This window comes from Podarcis cretensis (genome assembly GCF_951804945.1).
Source record: "Podarcis cretensis genome assembly, chromosome: Z".
Lineage (NCBI taxonomy): Eukaryota > Metazoa > Chordata > Lepidosauria > Squamata > Lacertidae > Podarcis > Podarcis cretensis.
The window spans coordinates 37085897-37098641 of NC_137184.1; the positions used below are offsets into that span (position 1 = coordinate 37085897).

Below are 12745 nucleotides of genomic sequence, written 5' to 3' on the forward strand. Positions count from 1 at the left end.
TCCCCAAGTGAGCATCTGGTGAAATGCTTTCCTAAATTTTGCCACCAATGGAGAGAATGTAAACATTTTTTTGTGGGGGAGTGGGGGAGGGAGGGCATTTAGATCCAGACCTTATTTGTTTATTTCATGCATTCAAGTTCAGTGCTAGTTTTGTATTATTTTATTGCTGTAGTTTGGAATTGTGTGTGCTTTCTTTTAAATGACTGTAAATTGCCTTGAGACATATGTGGAGGATGATTCATAAATTCATAAATAATAATAAACAAACAAACAAACAAACAAACAATAAACCAGCATAGAAAGTGGAGTACATAAATATAAACGATAATGCAGATCATAAAACACCCACAAGATGCAACAATAATTAAAAGGTGCAAAAATAAAACAATTTGGGAAGGTTTGGGAGGAAAGAAAGGTTTTCAGTTAACCTTGAAAACATAGCAATGTTGGGGCATGTTTCACTTCAAAGGGAAAAGGATTTGATAGAACTGATGGCACAACTCTAAACTCTCATTGTGAAGTCAAAGTAAGCTTTACCCCAAGAGTGAGTGGCACAACATCAACCTTACAACTTGCGTCCCCTGCCCCATACAGTTTTACATACAAAGTTTTCTAAGTATAATAACATACCTACTACTCATTTTAAAGTAGGATGGAGCTGGCCATACATAAACATGGTAGGAGGACATGTTCTGTGTTGACTCATGAGATGTTCATTTAAAGTGGTTGGTTACATCAAGGACCGGTTGGGGATTTAAGCTGCCAACTGTTACATCAATAGACTGTGATGAGTCTATCAGGATGTGACTGTCCCAGTGAAATAACTGAAACAAGCCCAGTTTTCAATATATACAATTGCTTATTCAGTATTTAGTATGAAAAAGCACATGAAATATCAACAGCAATGTGTCATGTGTAGAAATGTTCCTTAAAGAGCAGAACTGATATGAAATGCCAGCATCTGTATCCTGCAATGCATCCCACAAGTATAGAATTCTCAGTTTCATGGAATTAAGCATTAATACCTTAAGATGATATAGCTTGGGACACTACATAAAAGATAGAGGTGATTTTTTAGCATGATTGCCACTTTTGTCAATTTTTTCAACTAGCCAGTAGACTGCACCAAACACATTTAAAATTTCTGAACACATGGTAACTAAAACCCAATGCAGGAAGAGTTTGTTGGCCTTTGGCCAAGTGATTTCAATCAGTTTAAGCACCTTATACTCTCTGCTAAATGGAGACCAGTTTCTTTACCTAATGACTCCGTTAAGACTGCAAACTATTGCCCACTCCATTGGGTAAACCCTATTAATCTTTGTCAAATTCTCCTTCCAAGTAAAACACACAGGATCAGGTTTGATGAAGACACATGGATCAAGCCATCACCCTACCTGTGAGTACATGAGCTGTAGCACATGCACACACAAATTCTGCACTGCAAGTGAATATTAAGAGTATGCATATTTAGTGATATATGACTATATCTTGAAGGTTTCATGGCAACTGGTTGTGCTCATATTGCCTTATGTAATTGTGTGAGGCAGGTAGCTGCTATAGTTATTTGTTCTTATTAATTACCCACTAACAGCAATTGAAAAGACAACATTAAAAACTGTTCTAAAAAAAATACAATTACAGGCCATCCCCACCCTGAGCTTCTGAGTCTGATGGAACTATGAAGAAGGTCCCTCCTACAATCATAACACTGTTCTATAGAGAAACAGGCAGGTAGTCTTTCAGACATTTGGGTCATGGGCTGTTTAGAACACTAATGTGAGCCCCTTGAACTGGGATCAAAAATGAACCGGTAAACCAGATGTGAACTGGCAGAATTCCCCTCTCCTGTCCCCCTCCCCTCCCCACCCCACCCCAAAAAGAAACTGAAATACTTTGCAGTCAATGCATTTCAACCCTTACATTAGTGCCTCTCAGGCTAAACCCCCTATTCACTTCTTTCAACCACGAAGGTGTTAAACAACAGCAGCAGAACTACCAAAGCTTGAAACATATTTCAGTCATCACCACTCAGTTCATCTTGCAGGTTTCCCATGAAAAGTACTGCATTTGTTTAACTGTTAATGAAGTTTTGCACATTTCTAAGGATGAGGAGGCTGGGCAAAGAGCTGGGTTTGGAGTTGAAGGAGTCTTTGATAAGATAAGGCTAAGGGCAGGGTCAGACCTATCATTAAGTAGAGTGAGGCAGATGTTGGACAGTGTGGAGCAGCACCAAGAAGTTGGAGAACAGAGCTCTATGTTCCACATGGCCTGACCAGCACCCCTCCCTTAAGGCAGTAAAGATTCAACTACCACTCTGGTCAGGTTTGAGAAATGCAAGGATGTGCCTTAGACAAAGTCAGACCATTGGTCCAACTACCTCTGTGTTTTCTCCACTGACTGGCAGCTGCTCCCCAGGAATCCTTCTCTAACCTACATAGAGATGTCTTGGGACCTTCTGGATTCCACTGACCTATGTCCCCTCCATATGGCTATACATATATTTGGGAGGGGGCACCATACTGGAAGAAAGGAAGCTGATTCAGTCCATTGTTCTACACTGACTGACAGTTGTCCAGAGATGTCAGGGATGAGCTATGGACCTTCCCTGTAGCATAAATATGTAGGACACTCTTTGGAGATCAGCACAAGCCATCAGAATACCTGGGAGACCATATCTGAACGAACAAAGAAATGTGTCTTACAGTGAGTCAGGCCAATGGTCCTCCTAGCTCAGTATTGTCTATGCTGATTGGCAAAGCTTTCAGGAATTCAGACAGGGAGTCTGTCCCAACCCTATCTGCAGTTGCTTGGTATTGAACCTGGGACCTACTGCACTGCTCTACCACCGCAAAGTGTTGTAGATGTGGAACATCTTGGGCTGCCCCTGCAAGTAAGGATTTCCTGGATGCCTCAATCTCCATATAACATACAGATCTGAAGAGTCCCCCTGCTCACAAGGACAGCTTTTCAGGTTGCAGTGAGGAACAGGAGGTTGGAAAAGTCCTATTCCACGAGCAGCTATCCACTCAAAGTACTCAGAACCCTATATCATTGTTATTTCTGATAAATATCCAAGCAATTATTCTCCCTATGTGCTATGCATTTCAGTGGAATACATGTAAGGGCAAAATCCAAGATCAAACAGAAACTCCCAGCATAATTCATAGAATATTTGAACCTTCAACCATTATTCCCCACCCCCGATTTTGTTAACAGAAATACACCCTTTACTGCCCCCCACCCCAAATTAAAGGGATGAATGCAAATTGTGTGATTTTTATAGTGCTAGCAAACTACTGCCTGGAACAGATAAATGTGAACACATTCAGAACTACAGTAGCGTGAATGTTGCAGCAGTAATAAAGGATGCAGGTCCTCCATCTGCTGTCATATACCCAGTGTGTAATTCAGATTTTCATGCATTCTGAAAGATGAGGCCACATTACACTGCTTTCCCACTTAAAGCAGCACAGAATGATGCTCTTTGCACTGTATTGAGGCAGGCATCTTAATAAATGTACAGTGCTGGAGTTTTAATATTAATATTTAGCGTGCACATTTCAAATATTCAAAATGCTGCACGCGCTGGATACATAACTGCCGCTTGATTTATGTTAACCTTTTTTGGTAGGGCTCTTGTTTTCCTGTACAAATTTAAGCCCATTATATCGCTATGACATCCTCTCAGAAACTCTCACAGCTGGGAGTGGACAACCAGCATATTTGCGGTCTATGACACTTTTGCTTGTGCTCACGTGTAAAAATGATTAAGAGACTGGAGCAAGGAAAGATTACATTTGGGGCTTCTTTGGTTTAGGGAGAGGACACAACAGAGCTTTATATATAAGTATGCATAACATGGAGAAAGTGTATTGGGAGAAGTGTTTCTCCATCTTTCATAATATGAGAACTGGGGGTGTTACAATGAAACTGAAGACTTGGGAGATTCAGGTCAGAGAAAAGAAAGCAGTTCATGCAGTATACAGTCAAGCTGTGGATTCCCTTCCCTCAAGAGGCAGTGATGGACAATAGCTTAGACTGCTTCAAAAGACAATTAGGAAACAAATAATGGTGGGTAAAGTTATCAGTGGCTACTATCCACAATGGCTACATCTACCCCTCCACTGTCAGAGGCAGCATGGCCCTGAATACCAATTGCTGGGAATCACAGGTGGAGAGAAAGCTGCTGCGCTCAGAACCTGCTTGTGGGCGTCCCATAGGCATCTGGTTGGCTATTGAGAGAAGAGGATGCTGGACTAGATGGGCCATTGGCCTCATCCAGCAGGACTTTTTTGCTTTGCTAAATGTCCCAGGCATCTCTGCTTAAAGAAACGTAGGAGGAGGATATAAAAGACTTCTGCCCAGGACCATGGGGAGCCAATGAAGTAAGAGTAGGCAAAACTGGATTATGTCAACCAATGCTTTGACCTAGTATATTGGTGTGCACAGATTAGTCCAATTTGATGGCCTATAAACCTGGAAAAAATTGGGAGCCATGGCTTTGTAACTCCTACCCTTGCTATACTTTGGAAGCTGATTTCTCATTTCTTGGTCAATTAAAAAGAAACAAAAAACCTCCACAGTAGAACGCAGATAGATGAATTAAGGAAGCAAATTCTTATCTCCATCGCACATGATTAGATCTGCTGAGAGACATTTACACAAACCACAGAGAACAGGAGACTGATTCTGTATGTGAAGGACAGATTAGGATATCGGTTATGACTGTGCTTTGCTCTAAATACGCCAGTTTCTCTACAGCCTGAAGGAAGATTCCAGAAACATTAACTGTCCCAGAAAAGAAAGAAAAACCAAACCCTTTCCCTTCAGTTTGTACAATGCTGTTATGATGGAAATGGGGGGGGGAGGGGTAGAATATTTACTCTGGCATATTATACAAATCCCACAGCCATGGGGTTGAAGCACTATTGACACATTTCAGTACACGTTGGATTGTTGCTTCTATGCAAGCAAAGCCACATGGTCTGGGAGTGATAATAAAGCCAACAAAAATAAGCACATGGGAGAAAAATAAATAAAACTGGAGGTTCAGCACGAGAGATGTCAAAGAATTCTGTCAGAAACAGAAACAAGAGCAGAAAGTGCCACAAACTGCATGCTCATCTGAAGTCCAGAATGGAAATCACACACGCAAATGCAAGTGGTAATCGTTATGATGGTTTCTTTAGTTTGCAACTCTTATGCAGATAACTACATCGGGGTTTTCTGCATTGTTTTTGCTATTTCCCATCTATTGAAACTAATTATGTAATTAATTACATTAATTTCAGCCTTGGGGATAACAAGATGAGAAACATAGGTCTTAGTGAAAGCTGAACTATAGCCGATCAGAAAAAGTGTGGATTGTGACAAACACCAGGACAAGACAGAAATTGCTGCTCCCTTACACCCCTATTCAGTAAATAGTAACCATCCTGTAAATTATCTACTGGCATGTTTTAATGCCTGTAGAGGGGAATGGGATTTTGGGTAGGGATGTTAGAAGGTATTGTTTTCCATTCTGCCCAGCATTTTTTGCAAGCAGAGCTGTCTCTGTTCCACTGCAGAGTTCATCTTCTTCCAAACGCTAGTAATTCATTATTCATCTTACTGTACACTATTGTGAAATTTTGTAATTCATGTGACTTATTCACATAATTATTTATGTTAATTATATTGCCATTGTAATATTCTACCCTATTCATTTCAGTGCAAGGAAGCACAATGCAGAAGAGGGAGGGGATGCTACCAATTATATATCATTTACAGACTGAAATCAAATGTGGATCATAATTGCAGAACTGATTTCTGTTCTGGACATGGGATAAATAAGCAAAACGTAAGCAATTTCCATTACTACTTCTATTGAAATTCTCCAAGATCCCCAATACTGTATGGGGGAGTTTGAACAGTCAGTAAACGGAAGTTTTGGAGTTCTGGATTTTTACTGAATATGGAACCTTTGGGTTATTCCCATAGGAACCACACTGGCCTCAAATATTATTTGTCCCATACATACATTCCCAAAATTTTACAGCTGAATATAGACACAATCTTGAGGGAATCAGAAGGAAAATGCATATTGACTCTAGCGCATACAGAATATATAAATATCTTAACATCCCTAGGGGAAAGGAGGAGGAGGAGGAGCAAAAGCAATCAATTTCAATGTTCATTTTATATAGTCTAACAGAATCTAAACAAAGTATCAGAAGCCAGATCTTATTGTTGTGTAACACTTCTTTCTAGGAAAAATGATGACAAGTTTGTCTTAATTTAGGTAATAATAAACAACAGTGCTTTAAAGAAAGAAAAATGGAACTCAAATGATCACTATACATAATGAAGCATCAAAGAGAACAGACTCATCCCAGTATGGCATTATTTCATGTACACAGATTAATGTCAATCTTCCCCCCTCTACACTCCCCATTGCACTCTGTGAAAGAGAAAGAAGTACATCACAGAATGCTGGAACATTCCAGTTTGTGAATAATCTACTATTAGTACTACTACTACTACTACTACTACTACTAAATGTTTAGGGAGGGATATAACCCCCCTCTCTTTCATTTGCACAAAGTAATTGCTTCGCTTCCCTGCTTTGTGCGTATATGTATGTTTGGAGTTGTAGAACTATTTGCAAAACAAAATCATGGACATCATAGCAAGCATTTGTGCTTTGCAAATCAAAAAGAGATAGAGGTTTATGCTGAAAGTCCTTGTCTTTGGAGAATCATTTCAACATTGGCAAATACATATATTTAATTGGTTTAGAAGGGAATCATCAGATGCGCCTAGCTAAACTCTTGACATGTTCCTCAAAAAAATGCCACTCCGCTGCCTACTGAAAGATAATAACAACACTTGAAAAGTTATAAATCTGATAAAATTGCCCAGACAAAGCCAGAGTTACCAGGAAATACTAAAAATAGTATCGGTGAGATTGGATTTTAAAACTGATTGAATAAAGGTTGTTTACCAAGCTGATTGCAGAATGCAGGGAACACAAGAGAAACCTCATTTATACAATCATAGAATTTTAGAGTTGGAAGGGAACCCAAAGGTCTTCTAGTCCAACCCCCTACAATGCAGGAATCTCAACGTGCAGTCTTCCATCCAATTTGAAACCATACTGGACTCTGCTAGCTTTGCCTTCCTGCATCCCTTCTAGCATCTGATTCATAAAAAGGTCAGCTGGCTGTTCTTTCTATGTCTCATTGCCCTTAAAATTAATCCTCCTGAAAGTAGCCTAAAATCTGGAATATCAAAAGGGGAATTGATCCCAGAAGTGTTATTTGCCTTGCAGGATTATATTCAATGATATTTAACACCCCACCCCACCAAATACCTGTAAGTCAACATGGTATAGCTGACAGAGTGCCAGCCTTTGACCAGGAAGAGCTGGGTTCAAATCCTCTTTCAGCAACTAAGCCCTGATGACCCTGGAATAGGCATTATTACTTGAAGACACGAACAGATAAGATTCAAAGTATATGTGATTACATCTCCTGATGTTTTAGTTTTAATTTTAAGACTCACTGTGAGGGAAAGGAGAATTGGGTTGAGCTACTGGCTCTGGTGAGAGTTAACTCTTTTTTTCTGCAGTATTTCTCTGCTCTAGATAGCAGCTGGGAGGGAGAAATTAGTCCAACAGAGGCCATGTTCAGAAAGAAGAGTGGCAATAAACAATTGTCTTGTTCTTGGCTTCCCAATTGTCATTTATTTGGGAGAAACAAACCAAAAGCATTATTTTGGTTGCATCACTCTGTGTTCCATGGTTTGTTCCCCTGTGCTATTTGTTTAACTGTGGTTTATGGACCTGTGTTACATCCAAAAACAAGCCACTGTAAAATAGCATTTCTAAAATTAAAAAGGTCTGATCATGCATCTCCCAAAACTCATCTATTCTGCCTCCAAACGATTAAAAAATAATAATGTGATTTTGGGTTCTGTTCATCCCTACTTGCAAACAAAAGGTCCTGATCTAGTTATGATCATGGACAACTAGCCATGAGTAACAACAACTAATGGAACTGACTCAGATGTGTTTCCTCCCAAATATCCAAAGACACAGACAAGTCCAATTGAATACTCTGTAAGAGCACCTAGGTGTGTGGGGGGGGTGCATCCAGATGTTAATTTGTATTGGCAATTTCCGTAGAAGACTGCTTGGGCATGTGGATAGCTCTTGCTGTATTGGGCAAAAAGCACCCAGCTGTGTGCTCTCAAATTTTGGGATACATGGAAAGGATGTCACTATATCAAGTTCAACGTATGTGATCAAGAAAGAAAAAGTACCACCACCCCCTTTAACAGAAGCACCAGGGTGATTTATTGTGACAATACATGAGATTATTGTCACCCTTGTTCATCCACTTTCTCTTTCATCAGCTTATAACCTTCACTGTGGTGTCATGTTGATTTAAGTTGCAATCCTGGGACAGGAGTTGTGTCTTCATTGGTAAACAGTGGCTTTCCCATGCTTAGAAATAATGAACTAAGAGTCACTACTAGTACTTTCCTTCTGCTTCCTAAGAAACTCAAAAGCAGACATGCAAAGAACACCTAATGGGAACTCCCAGAGGTCAGAACATATCCACACCTAAGTCCTTGACTCCAATAAAGGGAATTGGCTAGAAATAAGCCAAGATAAATCCCACCCATCTACATATAAAGCAATGCCTCAGATTTATTTCTTAGCAAGTCTGAGTTCCCTGTAAAAATCAATCAACATGTTGATGTCTTCATTAGTTACTACAGAGGGTTTTAAGGAGGTTGTATTTCTGCAAAAGACTTGAGGGACAAACAGTGGTCCTACTTTTGGAAACCCAGTTTTCCCAAGTTACTTTTAATGTTTGACTGCTGTGTGTCCCTCCCCCCCTCCCCACAACTACCATTGTGGAAGTCTCTGAGTGGGAAAGGATAAAGTCATTAAGTCTTCCGTGGCTCAGTTTGAAATCCAATCTAGAGAAGAATTATTGGGAGTTTACATTTCCAGGCCCATGTCTAGTGAATGTCACCAGAATTTCTAGAAGTGACTCTAAATTAATCAAGTTATTTCAAAACACAGCTGCCTTTCAGTATGTGCATCATGATCTGTGCAATGATTTTGAAATCACATGCCTTTTCACTTTTCTTCCTGGAATGTCCTTTACTTGAAATGAATTGGTGAATTTATCAAGTATTTGTGGCTAAGAAAGCATATTTATTTATTTATTTATTCCTTGAATAACAGCTTATTGAAATGGAAGAACTACCATGCAGCAAATGGGGTCAATTGGCAACAGGCTGTCCTACAATCTCTGCTGGCCACGTACAACTGGAGGCAAATATACCTCTAGTTCAGTGGAGGCACCAGAATAAATTACAGATTTTCTTCCCCAAACCTGTTAGCTATTGATGTCGAATTCATATGATCTTGGAGGGGGAGGCATTTTTCTTCACAAAACTGGGTTGATGGCTTACCTTGTCAGCTCGGTTCCAATCATTATGCAGGAACTACATGTTAATAAGTTTGCTATGTGCCCAGATCAGCAGCAAAGCCCCTCAGCCATTGCATTCATAAGTTTTGTAGCTGCTGACAGGTGTACAGGAACACTGGCTTGACTCACATAGTGAGTGTACTTACACTGGAGTGATTAAAAAGGGAAATCGGTTCAAAATAGGGACTGTGGGAGAAGTTCAGCACTTCTTGTTATTGCAGTAACTCTATATGAGTAGTTTCCTCTACTGAGTCAGAACATCTTGGTATAAACACAGTATTGGCAGCAGAACTCAAGAGTTTCAGTTTCAGAGTGGCATCTTTCCTAGCCTACCTAGAAATGTCAAATATTGAACCAGGGACTTTCTGAATGCAACGTGACTGCTCTAAATGAGCTACAACCCAAATAATGCCCAGTTAATATGGTTGTTGTGTGGCAATAAGAATGCTTTGTCCCTCACTCATTTCATCATCAATCAACACATCTCCATCTCCTGGATTTAGAGAGCCACGAAAAGTTTTAGAAATGTGTAAAGAAAGAAAGAAATCTTCATCTTATATCTCTAATCCACATCAGCACTTAGAAGAGGGTTCTCCCCTCCACCTTATCAAATGTTAGGAAGAGAAGCCAAGGAAATAATTTTGCTGTTCTGCTGATCAAGTAAAAAAAAGAAAAAAAATATCTGCTTAACAAAATGCATGGCTTCTGTAATTTAAAGGGAAATACATGCACAACCAATGAGATTCACCAAATGATATTAATTAAGGCAGATAAAAGCCTCAAACAAGCTTCCCTATCCCCGAGAAGCTCAGCAATTAACTGGGCTACTTTCCCTAATGGGGTTACACATGCATCAACACTGAAGCAAAGCATCCTATACCTGCAGGCATTAATTCTGTGAAGTCATGAATGAGCTGGGCATGGTTACAACCAGATAGGATTTCCAAAGATTGCACTGAATGCTCAAATTGATTGATTGATTGAATTTATATACTACCCCACACCCGGAGGTCTCAGGGTGGTTCACAAATTAAAACAACAACCCAACCCCACCCCCAACCCCACCAATATTTTAAAAGGGCAGATGATGTTAATAAAATCAACCAAAAGTCTGGTTAAAAGGGAACATTTTTGCCTGGCGCCTAAAGGTGTAAAAGGCAGCAGGTGAACTTCCCTGGGGAGAGCATTCCACAGACAGGAAGTCACTGCAGAAAAGGCCCATTCTTGGTTGAAACCCTCCGGACCTCTGGAGGAGGAGGCCCATGAAGAAGGACTTCAAATCTGTTGACCTCTCATCACCTGATCTATTTAACAAGTATTGCAGAATTATCTATTTAACAAGTATTGCAGAAGTACTGCAACAAGTATTGCAGATCAGGGATGAGAAAAGCATGGGCCTTCAGGCTTGCAGCTCCCATCAGATCCAGCCAGCATTGCCAGTGGTCAGGAATTATGGGAGCTGTGTTCCACAGCATCTGGGGGAGTCAAAGATTCCCCATACCTGCTGCAGATCAAGCAACGAAGAAACAAAAACCTTTAATTCAAGAGAAATCTACCAGCTGGATTTGGTAGATTTGGTGCAATTTGTGGGTGTTGATGTCAATATTTGGAAATAATTCTGCTAAGAGGTTTCTCATGTGAACCAGCAAAGGAAACACACAACCTGCATAATATTAGTCCTGGTGTTAAATGTGCGATATTGTGTTTTATAGCGTGCTATAGTATTCATAGTGTTTTAATAGTTTTTATACATGCAAATCACCCTGAGGTTAGTTATGAGAAAGGACTGCCTAGAAATTCATTGAATAAATAAAGTTAAGTATCTTTGAATCTAGCAGAGGAATAACCAATATGGTAAAAGGTAAAGGTAAAGGTACCCCTGCCCGTACAGGCCAGTCTTGACAGACTCTAGGGTTGTGCGCCCATCTCACTCAAGAGGCCGGGGGCCAGCGCTGTCCGGAGACACTTCCGGGTCACGTGGCCAGCGTGACAAAGCTGCATCTGGCGAGCCAGCGCAGCACACGGAAACGCCATTTACCTTCCCGCCAGTAAGCGGTCCCTATTTATCTACCTGCACCCGGGGGTGCTTTCAAACTGCTAGGTTGGCAGGCGCTGGGACCGAGCAACGGGAGCACACCCCACCGCGGGGATTTGAACCGCCAACCTTTCGATCAGCAAGCCCTAGGCGCTGAGGCTTTTACCCACAGCGCCACCCGTGTCCCAACCAATATGGTACTCTCCACATATTCTTAGATTACAGCACTCATTACCTGTGACCAGCATGGCATTGTGATGAAGTTGTAGTCCCAAGAATATACAATGCCTACCCCTGGTTTAATACCTTGAAAACGGGAGTTGAAGTGATAGGACAGGCTTCCTCAAACTCAGCCCTCCAGATGTTTTTGGTCTACAACTCCCATGATCCCAGCTAGCAAGACCAGTGGTCTGGGATGAAAACATCTGGAGGGCTGAGGTTGAGAACTTTGTGATAGGATAATAGAGGATTGTGAATCAAACTCTGGTCAGCAAAACTTGACTAATATTTTTTGGGGTGTGTGGGAAATCATAAAGACCTGCAGCCACCGCAACACTAACAAATAGATTGTGGCATTAGCTATCATAGGCAAAGCATGGTTGTGACAAAGCAGACTACAGAAGAAAGCTCATGCCACTATGCATTTATTTACCAATCTACACTCCAGCCCCTCCTTGCCACCCACATTTGACTTGTGCAAAGCTGTCAGGATTTGAGCACAGGTCCTAAGCCTATTTACTGGTGACAAATCATACCATCAGCACCCTAACTTGGTTCATTTTCCAGGTAAACAACAAATCCTAGTTCTGTATGCACAGAAATGACTGAAGGGGCTCATGCTATGATTTTCAATAAAGAAATAAAAATGCACAGTCTTGTGTAAGGTTTTATACAGCAGTCTGATACTTTAAGAAAAATGGAACTCCCGTGCTGGCATAGAAATACTGAAGCATTACACTGACAGAGGGAAGTCCCTTGGGTGAATGGCAATGGACAGAGTGGGAGGGATTTTCAATGGTGGTGATACACACACACACATATACACACCTCTTAATAATATAATTGTGTCTATTGGGGGTGGTTGGGAACTCCCTTGGGTGAAGAAGAAAGTGTGGAGGTGGAGAGAAGCAGTACTGCTAAATTGATAAGCGAGGATGGGCAATATTCAATTTCTTTCTTCATTGCAAACACTTTGGAGGGGCCAGACTCTGCCCATCTTCTC

At 40.8% G+C, this 12745-nt stretch overlaps 1 protein-coding gene across 4 annotated transcripts in view; it reads right to left on the reverse strand.

Moving 5' to 3' along the window:
• Positions 1–12745, reverse strand: part of PCDH11X (protocadherin 11 X-linked) — a 777133-nt gene that overhangs the window by 609442 nt on the left and 154946 nt on the right. The gene's annotated exons all lie outside the window — the stretch shown is intronic.